This window comes from Polistes canadensis, unplaced genomic scaffold, assembly GCF_001313835.1.
Source record: "Polistes canadensis isolate GaletaPanama2010 unplaced genomic scaffold, ASM131383v1 scaffold_161, whole genome shotgun sequence".
Lineage (NCBI taxonomy): Eukaryota > Metazoa > Arthropoda > Insecta > Hymenoptera > Vespidae > Polistes > Polistes canadensis.
The window spans coordinates 163,084-177,080 of NW_014569708.1; the positions used below are offsets into that span (position 1 = coordinate 163,084).

General features: G+C 28.7%; 1 protein-coding gene across 1 annotated transcript in view; it reads left to right on the forward strand.

Annotated features, from left to right (window-relative positions):
• Nucleotides 1-13,997, forward strand: part of LOC106789046 (monocarboxylate transporter 12-like) — a 55,622-nt gene that overhangs the window by 30,367 nt on the left and 11,258 nt on the right. The window lies entirely within an intron of this gene.

Sequence of the window (13,997 nt, forward strand, 5' to 3'; positions counted from 1 at the left end):
AAAAAAGAAATCGCGAAAGAAAAAAAACGTGCGTTGTGTGGTATATGCTTATTCCATTTTCAAATAAAAATGCAAAGAAACGAAAAAAAGAAGAAAAAGACTACGCGGTGCGTAATGCAAAGAAAAGAGAGAGAAAAAAAAGATTGAAAAAGTATATAAGAGGGAGGAGAGAAGAAAATTGTCTACGCGTGAAAGAAAATAGCAAACGATATAAGAGAAGAGAAGAGAAGAGAAGAGAAGAGAGGGGAGAAAGGGTTAAATTTGTGAATCCCCCTGTTGCGAAGGAAAGTCATTTGGGAGTGCTTTTACTGTTAAAGGATTCGCGAAGGACATCGCGAGGAAGAAAGGGGGCTTGGAACGTGCAGTTCGGTGTGTCCCTATCGAGTCGACAAGACGCCTCGAAACTTTCTTTCTCCTGACGAGAGGATTATTGTACCGTTGTAGATAAAAAGTAAAGGAACTAAAGTAAAAAAAAAAAAAAAAAAAATGAGAAAGAAAGGAAAGAAAAGAAAGAAAGAGTGAGAGGGTGGGTTGGTGGGTTGAAAGAGGGGGCAAAGGCTTAAAGAAGAAAAGAGATAGCAAGAGGGTTGTTTCAAGTCTTTTTTGCGAGAGAAAGGAAGATTCTCTTAGGTAAGAGGATTGCGGTATCAACGTCGATGGCAACACAGCTGTGTCACGAACGTTAACAACCGGATACCAAATCGTAGGATCTACTGGAGGAATCTAAAAGTCTTGCAAAGACAACCCTCCTAAAAACAAAAAGACAGACAGATATGATCTTCCTTTTATCAATCGTTTGAATCTAGTTTTTATTTCTTTTTTTTTTATATTTTTTTCTATGGATGAAAGGATAATTGTGGATACGATAGTATTTTATACGATCTCTCTATGGTGTTTTTATTAGGAGTGAGTTTTAATCGCCACAACGAGATAATTATAATCTATTTTAACAGTTTATAAGAGTCAATGTATTTAAATAGAAAGTTTATAATTGTATATAATGGATAATGTAAGTGTATATATATAATAGATTATTTTTTTTTAAATTATATATATAGATAAGAATATAAAAAATTTGAAAGAACGTTAATATTATCTAGAAGAAAATGTTAGTTACACGTATTAAGGGGCACACCTAGTGTGAAATTTTCAAAAAATCGATTTTTTTTTCATATTTCGATAGGTTATACCTTTAAAAATAACATACTAAAATTTTAAATCGATATCTTAAATAGTTTTTGAGTTACAGCCATTTAAARRAGTARCCGCTCGGCAGTTAGGTAGTTGCATTTTATCTTTAAACGCGTTTTTCTCGAAACAGCATTTTTCGAATTTGCTGGAGTGATTACTCGGAGACAAATGATCCGATCGCTATCAAATTTTTTTTACATCTTGTCTATACAGTTCTCCATACGATGACCCTCCAGTTTCTTGATCTGATCAAAAATCGGATTTTGATAGGCCAAAAACGACTAAAATTATGGGTAAAATTTAACTTTTTTTTCAACATGCCGCCATTTTGTCAATTTTGGATTTTTTTGTTCGCCCGAGGGTCATCGTACAGACAATATGTTTTTGTTTAACGAGAATTTTTTTTTTTTTGGTTTTATCAACGGAGAAGGCTGCAATCACTCCAGCAGTGGAGGACCTTTTTTTTTTGGCGCCGTCGGAGATCGCGTGTTATTTCAAAAATATTTAATATATTATTCCAAAAATTTTACTGTGTATTCTCAAAACATGTATAAATATACCCTCAAAATTTTAAAACGATTGATTCACTAGTTTTTTTTTTTTTAATTCCTAAAAATCGCCTTTTTTTTTGCTGTCACACTAGGTGTGCCCCTTAAAATTTAAAGCATAGAATGTCATAAATAAAATAGTTAAAAAAACAAAACATATGCTATTATTTCGAAGAAGTAAATTATCTCATTAATAAAGAGACTGGTATTATAAACTTCACAGGGTTACATAAAATTTATATTAGAAGGCACTCTTTTTCGATTTATATCTTCATAAACGTCGGAATAATATTCATTTTAAATCCTTCTCTCTCTCTCTTTCTCTCTCTCTCTTTCTCTCGTAACTAACAATAAATGAAATTTGATAATAAAATTGCATGCAATATCGTGGTCGTGAACTATTACAGTAATCAAAAAAAAAAGAAAAAAATAGAAATAAGCTTACCTGTAAAATAAATAAATAATAAAAGTAAGAAAAAAAAACAATAGAAATAATAATAACAACAAGAAAAAATAGAAAATATGTATAAAGTTTGATATATCTGATATTTGTCGATAGTTTAGCAACTATATTTGGAAAAAAACGTGTTTACATGGACTCACTTGGCTCTCGTCTCTCCTATAAAATTGTATTCGTTACGACTCGAGTAACAAATACAACTAAAGTAACTCGTATGTATGCAGTTATGCACGTGATTGCATCGAAGACTATAGATCCCGTTTTTACATCGTTTATTCTCGACATCGATCTTCTTAATGCTTTTACATCGTTTATTTGCGGATACCTAAAAACCATTTCGAAGAATTTTCTTCTCTTAGAAAAATACTCTTAGTTAATAATGTTATTATATCAAATGATCGAACAAATTATCAGAAAACCTTACTACGTTAATTTACTATTTACTTAAATCACATAATACATCTTGCAAAAATCATATACCTTCATCGTGTGTGTCTCACATTAAAAAATATCTCCTATATTATATTTAATGTACAAGAGCTACCCATCCTATATAATATATATATGGAATTATTCGCTAAAAAATTAAAAGATAATGATTTAATTACATAAACACACACAATTGAAACTATTAATCTCAAGAGATATTCCTAAATACAAATTTAATTGATCAAAATCATTAAAAAAGGTTAAATAGTCATATTGGTGTTTCTAGAACAAATTCTTAGGTATTATATACATTGAAGGATATCATGCTAAGATTAAATGAATTTACAAAAGAATTAGTTGGTTGTTTTTTTTGATCGTTTATAGTACTGTCGACGATAAATAAAATAAACCAGACGATTATTGTGTTTCCTTTTTAAAAAAAAAAAAAAAAAGAAACAGTTAATAACGTACACCTCTTTCTTATTTAGGATACATCTATGTCTCCTCGATGAGATTACTATTATTTATTATCATAGATAGAATTATACTGTAAAAAAAAATAGTCTTTAACGTTTCTCAATGACAATATCCACGCGTTTCCGGAATTTCATTCGTACATTCGAGCGAGAACGATCGAATAAACCTATCGTGTTTTCTCGTCGTGTCGTTATCGAATTCAACCACGAGTATCATCCCTGGAACTATTCCAAGAACAATTCGTTGACTTTTTTCAAATCTATGGACTGAAGCTAGCTGAGATCGTTAACAAAATCGTTTATCATATTTTCCCGAAATTGTTAACTCTTTCGAAAAGTTCAAAAAAACTCGTTGGATTCATTTGATTTCGTTATGGAATTATCATAATCTTTTTTGTTCACGAAAGTCTTGATTATTTCAAATTATATGCAAATCTGATTCCAAATTATTTCGCGAGTTGTTATTTATTACAGATATCAATGTTAGGAAAGAAATGTTTTTATTTATTTTTTTTTAAAGGATTAATTAATATTGTAATTGAAATATTTTTAAGTGCAATTTTTTAAACGATGATGAAGATAAGATTTTATGAAACGACATGAAAAGACAATAGGAATAGAGAACACAAGATAAAACCACAGTTAATCAACTGTTGAATAAAATTTTGGAAAGATCTAGTGTTTGTGTGCTGTGTGTGCATTTGTTTATGGATGAAATGTGACATACCTTTAAAATACCTTAAATAATTGTTAATTAATCGAAAAAAAATGTATATTATAGTTTAAAAGCACGGAGTGTAAGTTCTACGTACCGTTCTCCTCGAAATCTAATAGTAAATTGATTCATTGTCCTTTATGAAAGTCGGTTAAAATTTCTTTTATTTATTCTTGTTTATATGACTTTCCACACAAAGTCTATGTATATGTATAATAAAAATATAATTCGTAATAAATAGAATTTCCTTTTTCGGAAAGTCATATAAACAACATTCAATGAAAAAACTTTCATAGAGGACAATGAATCAGTTTACTGTTGGATTTCGAAGAGAACGGTGCATCGAACTTATATTCCGTGATTTTGGACTACAGTATACAATATTTTTCTATTAATTATCAATCATTTAAGGTATGTAGCACATTCTATTAACATTTTTAATTGTTTAAACTAAAATACATTTATTTTAACATTCCTGCTCTCTATAACTTTATTATATATTTTTATTATTAATTATTTATTTAAACTCATTTAAAACGTATATTTTAAAATATTAAAAATTTTTATTTATTTCTTTATAGATTTTCTAGACGTTATATTATTTACTTTGATTTTTTTTTTTATTCTTTATGTTGAAAGTTTATTACATGTTTCTTTTTAAAGTACGTGCCATAAATGGTGGGTGTCGTTCAATAACCGTCCAACTATATTTACCCACTTTATATCTCGAATACTATAGTATTTCTTTCCTTTCTTTTTTGTTGTACCATTACATCAAGAATTCTTATATGAACGACATTGCAAATAATACTTTCCGTGAGAGGATACCTTCCGCTTCTTCTTAATTTCGTTTAAGTAACACACGCGCGGGTTGTAAGGTACTTCTCATAATTGCGACGCTAATTGATTTCAGGATCCGCCTAGAAGGTAATTACGTTTCATAGGGAATCATATTAACCAGAAACACGTACCGTGTAATTTCACGAAATCGCTAATGAAAAATATAATACAACAACAGCTTAACTTGATATTTCGAAATGATTGTAACAAACGTCTTCCGAAAATAAAAAAGATGAAAATTAATTAATGTTATTGATAATTAAAGGTTCATTATACAATTTTCTATATTTAGGATAATGATAAATTAATAATAATAATTAAAAACATATTCATACTTTGATCTTTAATTTTTTAATAATTGCATAGAGAAAAGAAAATTAAATAAAACTATTTTCAAAACACGCATTATATGAATTAATAATATGATAGGTAATATAAATAAATATTAAAATCTATTTTTATATTAATTAAAATTCATTCGAACAAATATTATTTACAATAGCAATAAATGTAATATGTTTTTTAATATTAGGATAGGCATAAGTGGAATATTTGTACTAATTAATAAAAAAATAAAAAAATTAAATAAAAAACTATAAATTCGTTATAGTTTTATTAGTAATTATGACCGGTTATGGTAGTTTGAAACTTAAAAGAAGCCGACAAGGAATAAGAAATAAAATAAAGGAAAAAACGAAAACAACACATCGTAGAGGAAAGATTTGCTCAATCGGTTGTAATTTATGAGGAAGGGAAGCACAATGGAGTCAACGAATACTCGAACAAGTTGATGTTGTGTAGTATTTACCAGCTATCGTTTCCAATGATCCAACAACGATCCATGGATCTCGTACAGGTATGCCCATCTCCCGAGGGCACGAAAGGAAAAAAAACGATTTGTCAAGAGCACAAACGTTAGCTTTGATCATTAGGGCACCATAATCGAACACCTATGAAAACATTTTTCGTTTCCTCGCGTAGTACCTAATGAAGATTTATTTCTACCGACTGGATATTTTTTCTTTTTCTTATTTTTTTATTCTATCCTTCTCTTTTACGGATATCATACTTTTCGATATTGTGGACGAATAAATTGATATATTTTATTGGTCTTGTATTAATAAGAAATTGTTTTAATGAAATTATTCAATATATATATATTTAATTGAATAAATCCGTAAAATGTAATAGAATAATTCTGTGACACGGTATTTAATTTAATAATTTAAAGTGGAATATTTGTAATAACAATTTAAAATAACAATATATTAAATATATTTTTAAAAATAATAATAAATTAAATATTAAGAATAATATTGTTTCTCATATAATGAGATAATATCGTTTCATATAATGAACATGTATTTTGTTCATGTAATATTTGTTCATGTAATGAAAATATTATTTTATATACCATAAAACCTCGGTCGGAAATTTGATAAAACATAACGATTTTTGTTTATTTCTTTCGACAATTTCGAACGTTTTTACACTGTCAGTTAAAAAAAAAAGAAGAAAAAAAAATACTTGGTAAGGAAAAAAAGCAAAGGAGGATAGTTCGAGCAGTCAATTATTCACTCAAAGTGGAATTTTTTCTTGCATATCCTTCGCATTTCCACCATGACTCGTAATTTTCGCATAGTTTGTGCTATTTTCTCGTGTCTTTAAGTACATAACTTTAAGTGTAGAAAAAGTTATCGTGTTTCGGATACCAAACGTCAAACACGATTATCTTGGATCATAAAATATCTACAGGGGAAAGGATTGCCGTCATATTACATTCCTTTTTATTCCTTCGTAGTCCTTTTTTTTCCTTTGTATTTTATTTTTCTTTATTGGTCCCCATTATGTTTTTTATGAGAAAGAAAAAGAGAGAAAGAGAAGATATATCGGTAAGAATAAAATTTCAAAGTTATTGGTGAAAGTCTTTTAACTTCTATTCGTGAATACTTTCGATTCAATTTCTATGATTTCATCGAAGATAATTATAATCAATCATACTAAATTGATATATGATTTTGTTTTTATTTTTTATTTTTATCCCCACTGTCTTTTTTTTTTTTTTAAATTACATTATTTGACGAAAAATATTTCTCTAGATTTATTGTTTGTAATTCTAATTAATTAATTTTTCAACTGTAATAATATCTATTTATTTGAAATAATTAAGTATATGCTGATAAAACTTGTTAGCATATTTCTAATTTACAGCAATTTTATCTAAAAGTCGACTCGCGTCTAGCATAATCAAAAATCGGATAACTCGCCTAAACCCTCCGGGCATTAGAAACGGTAATGCAATCGTGTTCACAAATTTGTTTTTCTATTGATGCTGTGTTAATGTGATTCTACGTTAAAACAAACTAATCAAAATTTATGTAATACATTTTATTATTTAATCTTCGTCACGTATATTAATATAAACTAGAAAAAAGACAAATGAAATATTCTTAAATACAGAGAATGTATTCGTATTATTCAATGTCATTCATAAATCATGCAAATCAATTCATAAAAGTGATTTAAATCACAGCGACAGTTACAAGAACTTGAAAGCATGAAAGAACTCGTCTTAAGAATTTCTTCTCGTGATCATTCATAGTTACATTTTATAAATTTTATATATATATATATCCATACTTGTTTATACCCGTGTACTATGTTCTTTTGATATGATTTTATTTTAAACAATATAAAAATTTAGATCGAAATATATAACGTTTTGATATCTTTTGTTTTCGTGCACGTTCCTACGTTTTATCGATCGCAGCTACGAATTATAACATCGAATTACTTTATAGGTATAACACGAGTAAAGGGATCGGTGCCAAAAAATGTATCTCGATTAAGTATTAACAAAAAGTACACGATATTTTATAACTTGGAATCGTTAAAATCGATCAGCTCGTTTTATAAAAAAGTTTATTCGCATTTCGTTCAAATGTTTCTCTTATCCTATCGACATTTATTTTATTATTTTTCAATACGGTTTCTAATAAGAAATAGGTTTCAAGATTATAACAATTTTAGAGGTTTGATTATTTATTAGCTCAGTATATTTCAAATATTTTTGATCAGGGTTTTAAATAAATGATAAGCACATTCGTACTAAATTTGTAATATTTAATATAAATGGTCAGTATTTGTGTGAGAAAATATTTGTAACTATCAAATTTTATCCTTACTCAATTCTGATCCTTTTATATATATTAACCATTTATTTAAAATATTGACAAATTGTTATTTATAGAGAAAAAAGAAAAGAACAGAAAAGTATTCCAATATATCGACCATTTATTTCATATAAATGGAAGCAAATTCTATCCCTTAATCTCTTTTTCAGTAAGTTTAAAAAAAAAAAAGAAGAAAGATACGATATCTTCGATCCCAGAGGGTTCTAAGACGTGAATCCACTTCGTCATCGCAAGTATCAGGCAACGCCTTCTGTCAAAAGCAAAGCACGGTTGTTACCCCTCTAATACTACGAGTGAGAAGAAAAAGTTGGAATAAAAAGGGCCTAACCGAGCGAACGTAAAGATATTTTTGGAAGATAAACTGTCAACTGTATATTCTTTAAGCTTTCTCAGTGTCAACGATCAAGGAACACTTATCTCCCCTAAATCTTCCCCTTCTCGTTTTAGTTTAGTATTGTTTAGGAGTAATCAAGCGTATTTTACGATAAGTTATTCTCGTTGTTTCGAAAAGAACAATCCATTAAAACGAACATTAATCTTTTTTAACAAAACTTAATGAATTCAATTTTGTTCACCTTTTATTTTTATATATATGTATAGGTTTAGATTGTCGTATTAAACCTTCCAAAAGATTATATAGAAGAATTTGAAGTTTATTGTTGAAAAGATACAAAATTTTAATCGGGTCTTTAATTTCATTAAAAAACTTCGTAATTCGCGCGTTAACGTTCGTGAAATTATCGATAAAACATTTGCTTCTTCTTTCTTACCTTGTAAAGATAAAAAATATAATAAAAAGAGATCTTCTTTATCGACGCCGATATTATTAACATAATAGGCTTTTTAAAAAATATAATATCTTCTGTCGGTAATTGCAATGATCTTTCCTGTTTTATTATTTACGATCAATGTGATCAATAATAACCGTCTGAATTATAATATTTAGGATATTATTGAGAATAAACGAGAATTAAACTGAAACGAAAAGATTTTTTTTATGGAAAGTAAGAAAAAAAAAAGAAAATAAGAGACACACTTTTTGAAGACTAAATATCTGAAAGAGAGTGACTCACGTTCATCCTCGGAAGTTACGAGCACATTTTTCTTTCCCCATTCAACGTGTCTCAAGTACTACGATACTCTCTCATTTTCCGTTCATCTCGTAAATCAAGAAAAAGTTCAAACTTGTTGCGAAATATTTCAATTTTTTATTATATCATTTTAATTATCATAAACATCACAACAAGACTCATTAAATAGTAATAAAAAAAAAAAGATCTTGTCGAAATTAAATTAAAATTTTAGTTGGTGTAAAGATGTTAATTTAATAAGATATTAAAAAAAAAAAGTGGTTTTTTTTGAAACTCGTTAAAAGATGGATCTTCCTCAATTCTAAATTCACGTTAGTCTTCAAGACAGAATTTTATTTATTCGAGTTTGAAATATTCATTGAAACATTTAATTTTGTTCTCGCGTCAAGAGAACTTCGTAGCTTTCGCTTTTCTTTAGTAAAAATGAAACAAGAATGAGATTACGGTCTCGTGTCAGTCATTTACTATGTTCGTGTTAGGAAATATCAGACGGATGAATTCACCTTTCGAGGTCGTAAAAAAATATAGGACCTTGACACTGCGACTTCTGAATATTAAAGAAGATAGTGTCACGTTTCTGAATTATTTTTTTCGTTTTGTTCATTTCATTACAGAATTTTATTCTCGATAAATCAATGATCATTGGAAGGCAGGGAACAGGGGACATCGAACGATCTGTATCTGATAATCGTAGAATTGTTGTTCTCTCGGAAATATGAAGAAAGAATTTATCGAATGGGAAGAAATTGGTCTATAAGAAAAAGCAAAGACATCGAAATTCGATCGTTCATCAAATCAAACGATATCCTTCGATATCTTTTTTTTCTTTAATATTTTCTCTTTCTCTTTCGATCCTTGATTACAACTGTTCTTCGTATTGTTTGAGAATATATTTCGTAGCAATACATTTATTTTAGGAAGAAAGTTTAAGAAGATAGACAAAAAATCTTGTGATATTATTAATATAACAATTAAATGAAAATATTTCAATATTTGATAAAATATTATTTAATTTTTAATAATAAAATTATTAATATATAAACATATATTATATTTAATAGATAGATTTTATTGTAATATTATATAATTATTAATATAAATATCGTAAAACGTGTGTTAAGTTTCTCATATAAAAATGTTGGTCAGCAATGTGTCAAGGTAGGAATAATACAAATGTTATATCAATCTTCATCTTTCATTGAAGATTTTTTTGTTTGGCTCTTAAGTCAGTTAAAATCTACACCGGCTCGACAAAATTTGCGAATTAACCGAGCGAAAGAAACGAGATAGCTCGACCAGAATAGACGTCGCGACGTCGCCCACGACTTCGTGATCAATTTAGGAGGAGTTGGAAATGTTCAAATGAAAAGAAAAGCGATCCTTATGATAGAGGAAGAAGAAGTAGAAGAAGAAATCAGAAAGAAAGAAAGAAAGAGAGAGAGAGAGTGAAACGGAAAAATAAATACAAACGAAACGTACAAGATTTATAATACCTTTTCGATTCGACAGCTGCAACATACTAAACTGGAAGATAAAAATAATTTCATTCCTTCTATCTCTCATCCTAACTTAACTTCTTTTCTTTTTTCCCCTTTCATTTTTATAGATTATACTCGTTCGCACAACGTAGAGAAACGTAAAGCTTTTGGGCAGATATTTATGCACTTGGGATTTGTCTTGATCCTCCTTCTGAGCTCTCCCTTGTTGTCAGACGATCTTTTCGTAAATGTAGTATGCTGTTTGAAGATATTATTATTGGGATATAAAGAAAAACGTCTATCGGGTGGAAATCGTAATCTTTTTTTATATCGAATTAATGAATTTTTTTTTCGTATAATATTTCAAAACTCGTGTCGTTTCGTCATTTGTAATATTTTGTTTTTTTTTGGTTGATTTATTCAACGGATTTGATAGAATAATTTTATGAAAGAAATTAATATTTTTTTCTTTTTTACATATTAATCATCAATCCTACGTGTTGGAGTACAATTTTATTTTGGATTACTTTTTAGAAAATAAATTTTTGTTAATATTTATTCACACGCGTGTCATAGTCAATGCGTATTTTATCAATTTTGTTATATTTGTCTGTTTGCATATACAACCGTTTGATTAATTAATTCAATCAAAATTTATACGAAATTCATTCGATGATAAACTTTCAGTAAATTTGTTTATACGACGAGTAGAATTTTAATTATTGTAATAATAATTTTATTTAGAAACACCATTACGCGTTGAGAAAAGTATAACATTTTGGTGAACATTTTACTGCGACTTTATTCGTCTAGAATTATCGATATCTCGAGACGGAAATGCTGGTAAAAGACATCGTACGATGGCACAAAATCAAGGAAAGTTTTGCCTGGAGTGTGTGTTCGATATTTCATCGATTCTGTCACCACATTTGTAGGTATCTCTCGGTTCGATTCACCAAGTCATCTTTAAATTATTATCCCTACCTGAAAATTGTCATCTTTTTGGAGAGAAATTCCTGTTTCCTCGTCCGTTTCTTCCTTTTTTTTTCTTTCTCTCTTCTTGCTTTTTTTCGTGAAATAGCCATCAAATTTGTCATACTTAAGCTTTTCCATTGTAATTACCAATTCGGTTCGGGTAATTTCGTGATCGTTCCTACGAGAATTTACATAATTTTACAAAATACCCGCCGACAGGCAATTTAAATCGCTTATCGCCGTAAAATTTGCCGATTTTTTATTACTTTTCGTTTCTTTTCTTTTTTTTTTTTCATCCACGATTGCCCGATTATCGCTTCGAACAAGAAGACCGGCACTTAATATCGATTATATTCCCCACCCCGTTTCAAACTTAATGTTACAGTTTTTCTTTTCTTTTCTTTTTAATATTATTTTTTTTTTTTTTTTAGAAGCCTTTCGGTAAAAATTCCGCACTGAAAAGTTGGCAACACGTGTAATATAATTAAGAATCACGAAATTAAGAATAAAAAATAAAATTTATGTGTTCAAGTAATTAAAACGTTCGATGTGTAACGGTGATCTTGATTCGTTGCTATAATAAAAAAGGGATATTAAAATGTAATCAAAAATCAAAGTAGGTTATGCGATTCATTGATCGAACTAAATAAAAGGGACGTTGAGGAATTCGAAAGAGGGAGGTTTGCTGATTGTGCATTCCTATTTATTACAAGCTATTAAAATGCACTCGACAAACTACTAATCGTGTAAATTAACCCAAAATAATTCGAAAATATTTCTAAAGTTTATTATAATTTTTCTCCACATAAAAATGTGATTTTTATAGAAAAAAAGAATTATTTATACATTAACAAAATAAGAGTGTGTAGAAATTTTTCGAAGTAAAAAAAAAGAAAATAAAGTAAAATATTTATCTTTAATTACGAGATAAATTATATATGATGAATAGAAGGGAGAAAAAAGCCGAAGTTACATTTTTTTAGGTGAAAAAATAAATAAGATTGTTAAAAAAAAATAGTAAAGAAAGAGAGGAAGAAATTAGAAGTTTATTTAGGTTCGTGTGTTTTTTTTTTTATTTTTTTTTGTTTTTTGTTTTTTTATTCGGGATACCATAATTACACGAAGGATTGACCGTGAAAACACGTGGCGAGGTCAGAGAACGATCGGGATTGGCTCATCGGCTTCCCCTACGCAAGCTCAAACTCCTTCAGCGCGCGTCTCTTCTTTTCTCCGATCCACCTCGATGAAATCCAGTCGACGTTCGGCAACGGATCTCTCTTCTTGCCTTCCGTGAACCCTTTTTGATCGTACCCGTAGTTAATAAAGTCAAAACTTTTCAAAAGAATCTTACCCGCGAACAAAACGCGTCCTCGTGTTATTTTCTTTCCATTTTTTTTTCTGCGTTTGTTTTTTATTTTCTTTGTATTTACTCTGATACCAAGTGCGATCTTTCCAAGGTTTTTTTTTTCTGCTTCACGTTTATCTTCCTCCTCTTCCTCGAGATCATATTTCGCGATAATTATTTTATTACTGTATTTTATTTAGAAATTATTTGATTGAAATATATGTATATTTAAAGGGTTTAGGTAAACGAACAAAAAAATCTATTTATAGGTTTTAATTTTGATGTTTAAGAATTCTTAGGATAGAACGAATCAATGGATTTTTGTCGTTTACACAACAAATTTTGTTTTTTATTTTATTTTTTTATAAATATAGACAATTACAACAAGATTTTATTAATTATTTCTAATACATTTGAAATATTGAACAATGAGAATCAAATTTATTAAAAGATCTATAAATCATTTGATTTATATTTTCTACGATAAAACGAGTCAATAAAAAATCACTTGAGAATCGCGAATCGATTAAAAATTAATCCTAAAAATATTAAAAATTAGAGGAGAAAAAAAAACAGAAAAATCGATAATTGATGTGCAATCGTACGTAAAAAGAAAAAAAGAGAAAAAAAAACCAAAGGAAAATAATAAATAGTCCAATAAAGATGGTTGACATAATCTCACGAGACGGGAGATGATCGCGTAAAACGTTTCCCAGTCACGGATCGTTTCATTCGCAATATTTCGTTGGTAGAGAAAATCAAATACATGGATAAGGGTTGTACGTCGAAAGAAGAAAACATCTTTTCATTTTCTTTTTCTTTTTTTGTTCATTTCCTAACTTTCTTCCTTCCTTCCTTCCTTCCTTCCTTCCTTCGTTCCATTCTTTCTTCCTTTCGTTCTTACTTCTTTTAACGCGCGTAGATCTAAGCGTGTCTCGTCCCTTTTCTGATCCTCCATTTCCTCTCATTCTATTGTTTGCCTTGCTTTTACCATAATGCATGACCATCCGAGCGGATGAAAACGAGAAACTTGCCACAAAAAACACTATTTCAAGCTATCATAGACTGTAATAACATTTACGTTATTTCCTGAAAACAGAAATAATAAATGAACCTACATTTACTTACTTATTGTTAGAAGCAGTAGTAGCATACAACTTCCTTATTTCATTTTTATTGGAAAAATAATATATTTTTAGATAGAAATAAAATTATTTTATTTTATATATATTATAAAATTCTATTCTCTCTCTCT